Below are 8179 nucleotides of genomic sequence, written 5' to 3' on the forward strand. Positions count from 1 at the left end.
ATAAAAAAATTATTTAAATTTATATCTTTTAAAATAATTTTTTATTTAAAATAATATTTATTTGACTATAATTTATTTTAATATAAAAATTGTGAGACTTAAATCATATCACTCAAATAACAATTTGACCAACCCCATCTCACAAACCATTGATAAGATACCAATCTAGTAAATAATATTTTGAGAATCCACTTAATGTATGATCGGTCAACTAAAATGGAAAATGATCAATATTTTTAAATATCTTCTTAATTATATTCTAAATAATTTCTTAAAGGTAGAGTTTTAGATTTGTAATTAAGTTGGTAAATTTATAAATAAAAAATTAGTGGGGAATATAAATTTGTAAAATTTACCTTTAGTATAAACATATTCTTCCTTATATTTGAATTTATAATATTTTAAAGTTATGGATTATCAAAAATTATTTTTAAAAAATAGACTCTATTCCAACAAATGAAAATAATCTTTGAATTTATAAGATGTCTTAAAATTCAGCGAATTTTAGATGACTTTAAAAAAAAAATAGTACAAGTCTTAACACTTAAATAATTATAATAGAGGTCTTAAAACACTAAAATAGAAAACTTTTATTGAAAAAATAAATTATTTTATGTATTTATTATTATTGAAATTTTCAAAATCTTATCTTTTGTATTAAAAAATTATGCTCTTCCGTTATTAATAAGACCAGATATATTGGTCAGAAAAAGAGGGAGACTTGAAAAACAACATTTTTCAGTCATAAAATAAAATAAAATATTTTATTTTAATTAGACCTTTAGAATTTGATAACAACCAATAGTCAAATATACATAAAATTTCACAGTTTTGTTCTCTATATACAAAAATCACCTTGCAACCTTTATCTTATTAGAAATTAGAGAGTTGAAAAAAAAATTAAATTCTTTCAATTATAATATGCTTTCAAATATCTAACTTTTTTAATAATTTAAGATGATCTTAAAATTAAAAAATTAAAAAAATTTATAACATTAGAGATATCAAATAACAAAATATTGTTTAAATAAATTTTTTTTGTCTCCATGAAATATTTATTTTCTATATTTTAATCTTTGTTATTTATTTATTTTATTAAATATTTAATACTGGTGTAACAAATTAAAAGTTGATGCGGCAAGCTAAAACACTTGTAGCATTGCAACCCAGTGTCGGTCAGGAATCGTGGGTGCTGGTGGTCAAAGAAGCTAGAGTGGTGACAATCGCGACTTCTGAGGTTGACGGAGGTGGAGGTTCTTTAAGCATTCCGCTCTCCATTCCTCTTTTTTTAAGTTAATATTTTGGCGTAAAATAAACAAGTGTAATGTTTTTATTTGAGCTGGATTGGAAAAATTACCATGTGCGAATCTAAATATAAGAATCAATTTGTGGAAAATGTGAACATCAAAGGAGTCTACAAGGTGGCCAAATTAGAAACATCAACATGACTCGGACCTCCATGAATGGAGCTATTGATAGAAGCTTCATCAATAATTTGCCATGAATCAAATAAGAATAAGAAATAAGATAAAGACAAAACGACTTAACTTTTTTATTTATTAAAATGAGACTTTAATAATAAAAAATAGATACAAACTAACAAATTATTTTTTGTTATTTTTTATATCATCTATTTTTTGATGATATACTATTAATAAAAATAAGAAAAGTATATAGAACCAACTAATAATTAGCCAAGAATGGAACAACATAATTAATTATAATTAGTTTTATTAATTTATAATTTAATTTATTTTTTAAATTATTGTTGACCACGTTCAAAACATGAGGGAAGATACGCTAGTGTTAGAAAAGAATTACAGAACATATGCTTTTTTTGGTGACTCAGAACAGATGCTTTGATCAGTCATTAGTTGGTTCCATATAATTAATTATGTTTTATTAATGCATAACACATGAAACATATAAATTATATTCAAAACCATCTAATTTACAAGAAAAAGAAACATCCATGTGCTTATCAGTAACAACATCCGGTTAAAGTCACCTAGAGATAAAAATATTATATCAATAATATTTCCATAATTAAGTAGAGATACAGTACTCAAAGAGTACTTTTGTGTATATTTATTACTAGGATAGAAAATTATATTCTAATTTATTAGAATCATAAATTATGCCTTTTAAAATAAAAAAAAAGGTTTGATATAGTTTCATGTCAAAAGATGTATATATATGTATTCATGACTAATGAACAGGTGGGTATTCAATTTGACCCCATTTGGTCGAGTAGGGTTGTTAACCCGATTCGCAGTGGATAGATAGGATATGGGTAGGGTTCTTGTGCAGGTCAGATAGGGTGTGGGTTGTACCCGACTAACTCGCACCCTATATATTTATATAAAAATATGTTTCAAATAGATATTGAACTAAAGACCTCTCACTAAATATAAAAGATCATTAGCCACTAAAAAAATATCATTAATTGATAATTTAATATTTTTTAGATAAAAGTCCGTTATATTTTAAATTATCATAAAGTTATATAATAATATTGTATTTTTTTGTAACCCGCGAGTAAGTTAAGAACGAGTATGATTAGGGTTGAGAATACGGGTTGAGATATTCTCAACCCGCAGATAAGATTAGGGTTGACTCCAAATCCTACAGTAAGTTAAGAACGAGTATGATTAGGGTTGAGATATTCTCAACCCGCATATAAGATTAGGGTTGACTCCAAATCCTACCCTACTCTACTATTTGCCACCCCTAAATTGGAGGTGTCTTTGGTAACACAATTTTTTATAAAATTTAATTACTCTACAAATCCTTATAATTTTGTCAAATTTTTAGTTAAAATCTTATATTTTTTGTAATCGAATATTTTTATTATTAAAATAAAACATCTAATTAAATAAATCTATATATTTCTAAAATACCAAAAGAAGCCTTTGTATTATGTCCCAAGGTCATAGTCTTAACCCTAGTTCTTCCTGTCTAGCTGCGTTTCTCGTGGTCATTGTCCGTTGCTTCTCATGTCAGTCTGTGGCGTGCACGTCGTCCCTGGCGTCGTGCGCCATCGCCATCATTGCTCATCCGCTTCCTCCATGTGTCGTTCGCCATCGCATGGTAGAGCGAAATTCTTAACAAGTAATGTAACCTATGCCATTTGAGTGTTCCTGTGAAAATAATCAATTTCATATGTGGTTTAGTTAGGGGCGGATAGCAATCGGAATCAATTAAGTTTAGGATTCTTTGAGAGAGGCCTTTTGAAGGGACTCTACAATCTTGTTGATTGTTCCTCAAGCAGCATTTCACATTTTCTTACCTTTTTTATTTTTAACAAGGCTACAATGGATTGAAAATTTATGTTCTATTACTGTCAGTTGATGTGTTCATAAAAAGGCTTAGCCAACTACACATATCTTTAAGTGATGTCTTTGTAGTCAAATGCTGGCAGCGTGATGTTGAATAGGCACTAATTTAGTTTGGCCAATAGGATGCCTCTCATTGTTAAGCAAAGAATCATTTTCAACTACTTTTGTTTTGATTTGAAAAGGAATGCTCGCTGCTTTTGCTTCATGTTATTTTATTTTTTTAATTTATTGTTAACCGTCTTTTCATTTATGTTCTGTTTGTTGAAACACGTGAGATGCTTGTACCTCAAGAGTACAATGAAGAGTGCAATCCGCATATTTTAGATTATTTAGATGTGGGTAGTTTACACTGGCTAACCCTCGTGAGTTGTGGACATGTTAGCAGGATGTTATGAAAATTATTGTTATGGACAGGACCCTGACATGTATGAAAGCTATCCAGGGTATGCAAATTACCAACCTCCTCAGCAGTGCAGCAACAAATGGGATATAGTTAAGAAGCCAAACCCGACTTTATTTTTTTATTACCATTCTTATTTTCAGTTGCTTCTATGTTCATGGAAAACTAGTCAACTCTATTTTCTTTTTTATTTTTCCTTTTTTTTTCTTCTAGTTAGTTATCAACGGTCATTATATTAAGATTTACATTTGTTGTAAACCTTTTGTATCAAATCATGCTTGCGGAGTACTTTATTGATGTTCATATATTTGATGGATTGGTCCATTAAATATGTATTTCTAATTAAAATTTGTTTTTTTGCAGGTTACATTATTATGGATTTGTTGAATGTAGTAGATTGTTATTTGTTTTTTTTTATCTTTTTACCTTTTAATTATATGAGAAAGTATAAGGAGCTAATGACTTAAAGTGTACAATGTGTACAATGAAGGTTTAGAAAGTATTAAAAATATAATTATTAATGTTACATTGTCCTATCAAGTTACGCTTTTGGGATGAGTGGTTTTAGGACATGGTATTAGAGTTCTTGATCCGGAAGATCAAGAGTTCAAACCTTGGTGTATACATTGTACGTTTAGGCCATTGGCTCCTTATCACTACTACAGAAAAAGAAATTGAAGAAGGATTATTGTTGCATCTTCTCACCGAGAAAAAATATCATGCATACTATTATTTTAATGTTATTACTAATGATAATATTAATATTATTACAATAATTATCTCAGTACGCATATATCTTAAATATTAATATTTTTAGGTAATATGTATAATTTTTTTAATGACGGTGCAACATTTTTTTTATTTTTTTATTGCTAATAATTGTTACAATAATCCTCCACATCCATATAAAATACCTATCCAAGTCATCTAAGCAGTTTTTCGTTAACGCGCCTCCCTCTTTCCAAGGTACGTGAAATATACGCGTGCTCTCCTATCAACGTAACAGTTGCATTATAACTTTCGGATCTGCAATTTTCACTGCTCATCGTTCTTCTTTTTTTTTTCTTCTGCTCGTTGTTCTTCTCTGTTGCTCATCCTTCTTCTTCCTATTATTTTTCATTTTCTTTTTTGATTTTGTGGATTTATCTTCTTCGTTTTTAGATTTTAATATTCTATCAACATATCAACTTCAAATCAGTTGAATGAGACATTTTGGATTATTCTTCTAAAACGAATCAAGTGGACGTGGTTTGAATTCTTTTTAATCGAATCGAATAGAATGCAATTGTTAAATTGAATTGAATTGAATTGAATTGATAATCTCTCAATTGTAGACATAGGTGTTTTGAACTTATATAATGAATACTATTCCGATCATTTAGTACTATACAATTGTTTCACCATGATAATGTGTTCAGTTCATTATGCAGAAAGCTGTTTGAATTTGATTTTATATAATGGATTGTTATAAACAAGACACTGAGAGAGTAATCTGAAAAGTGTATTATTGAGTTGTGTTCAAAAGGTACAATATACAAGGGGTATTTATAGATGCTAAATGAATCAAAGTAATAAAGACATAGAATCCTACAATTAATGTACAGATATACTAAATAAATATAGATGATACTAATTGATCTAAATTGATTCTAATGATTCTCTAACATGGATAATGCTCTATTCATTTAGTACTATACAATTATTTTATCATAAATGACGTGTTCTGTTTATTGCAAATATATATCTTTTCTCCCAATGCTCCATTCTAAGTGATCCATTAGTTTATTGCAAATAATCTCTGTTATATGCACACAAGGAGCAAGTGTGTCAAAGTAATTAGTTTTTATGAGTTGCGCCACGTTATTCTCATTGAATTTTGTTGTGTTGCTATTCTTTTTCAAGCTTCCCAATAAGTAAAATGCTTTAACATCTCCAGATGAAATTTTGAAGTCCCAGTCTTTTGTATTAGATTCATAAATTTATTTCTCTCAAAGTCCAATCAAGCACTCTTTTAGATTATTTTTTGAATCGAATTGAATGGAATGCAATTGCTAAATTGAATTGAATTGAATTGAATGTACACAGGTATTTTGAATTGAATTGAATTGATAATCTTTAAATTGTAGACATAGGTGTTTTGAATTTGATTTTATATAATGGATAATGTTTCGTTCATTTAGTACTATACAGTTGGTTCACCTTAATAACGTCTTCGGTTTATTATGCAAAAAGTTGTTTTGAATTTGATTTTATATAATGGATAATGTTTCGTTCATTTAGTACTATATAGTTGATTCACCTTAATAATGTGTTCGGTTCATTATGCAGAAAGCTGTTTTGAAACTGAATACTGATAGAAACATTTTTTTAATAGTGATATATGCACTTTTTCGGTCTATCCAGTGTATTAATTTTGGTTCATTCGGGTTTTTTGGGCTATCAATGTTTGATAAATACCCTGATTTTCAATCACTGTGAACCTGAAACAAAACAGCAGCCAGACAATTCCAATAAATATATACATTAACATTTCAGACCGACAAAACAAGAACTAATCCATCTTAAATCAAATATATACATTAACATTAGATTTTCAATAATATTTATATTAATATTCACATATATACATTCAAAGAAGCAGTGTTTGCTTTTTTAAACGAGTTAAACAAAATAATGTTAATTACAACCAGTCAAACAAAGTATAGGCTTACTATCTAAATCCTGATATGTCAATTTACAATAACGGCTGGAGAGGGTAGTAGATGACTTCAGGAGTCTTATTGTTTTAGATGCCTGAATCACTTGGTTTCTTATTTTGTACATATGCTTACATTATAGCGCGGCTTCTCCTTCTTTGTCACAATTGTCTTCTTCATTTTTGCTGTAAGGACAAAAAAATTTGGTCAATAATTCACTCAATACACTGACAAGCACAAGCATGCACATTTTAATCAAGTGAATCAAAATGAGCAACTCCACTGAATCGAACAACATTCATGTGCTGAATAAAATGTGATAAACATTCATTCATCAAGAAAAATATTTCTGCATGCATAAGGACTCAACTGAACACACTAACAATCAATTGAATCAAAATGAGCAACTCCACTGAACCGAACAACATTCTTGTGCTGAACAAAACGTGACAAACATTCAATCATAAAGAAAAATATTTCTGCATGCACAAGGACTCAACTGAACACACTAACAATCAAGTGAATCAAAATGAGCAACTCTACTAAACCGAACAACATTCACGTATTGAATAAAACATGATAAACATTCAATCATCATGAAAAATATTTCTACATGCACAAGGACTCAAATGAACACACTAACAATCAAGTGAATCAAAATGAGCAACTCCACTGAACCGAACAATATTCATGTGCTTAATAAAACATAATAAACATTTAATCATCAAGAAAAACTTTTCTGCATGCACAATGACTCAACTAAATACACTAACAATCAAGTGAATCAAAATGACCAACACCAATGAACTGATCAATATATCACAGAAAGAAAATAACAACACATTTTTTATTCGTATGCCCTAGTTACACAATAAAAATGGATTTAGAATAAGCCGATCTACTAAACGAAGCAACTCAATCCACTAAACATTAAATCGAACTAGGTAAAATGCGAGTTTTGAGAGAAATTAAATGAACATAATAACGACAGTTTTTCTCATACCTTGCGGAGTCTCTATTCTTGTTTTTGTTTATTTTTTCTTCTTCCTTTTGAAAGGTTGACGCAATTCTGGAGTAGGAGCAATTTCTATAGAGAACACGATGGAGATTTGAGAGATTTTGAGAGAGATTTGAACTTCTCCAGTAGCGATTTTGAGGTTCAAGAAGGAACGTTGTTTCATAATAAAGGCGCGAATAAATATTAAACGTTTTAGGGGTTTGGGCGCGTAAATACATGCTCATTTAATAGAATTGAATTTTCTTTTTGTGTTGGGCCAACTTAAATAGACTTGGATAAAAAATTACATAGATATATTATTATTAACTTTTATTAATAATGTGAACATTATATCTTATTATTAACTTTTAAAAATATGACATATTAAATATTATTTTATATGCTAAAATAATATTATATATTAATATTCATATTTTTATTATAATAAATTATTACCGAATGTCAAAATGATTATACGTATTAACATTAAAGTATAAATATATTATTAATAAATATAGTAGTATAATAACATGAAAAAGGAAAACTCTTCTTGCTAAGAGTAACTCTAATAGTTGGTTTTCATTACATTTTTCTTGACACAAAGGGGAACTAACTGTTGGAGAGAGAAATGAGAGTCTCCATACAATTTTTTAGAGGAGAGAGTTCTTTTGAATAAGGACTGACAATATCCAATGATAACTTTTTATGTGACAAATTATTTTTAAAATAAATAATGATATAAAATTAT

This window comes from Arachis duranensis, chromosome 3 (assembly GCF_000817695.3).
Source record: "Arachis duranensis cultivar V14167 chromosome 3, aradu.V14167.gnm2.J7QH, whole genome shotgun sequence".
In the NCBI taxonomy this organism is placed as follows: domain Eukaryota; kingdom Viridiplantae; phylum Streptophyta; class Magnoliopsida; order Fabales; family Fabaceae; genus Arachis; species Arachis duranensis.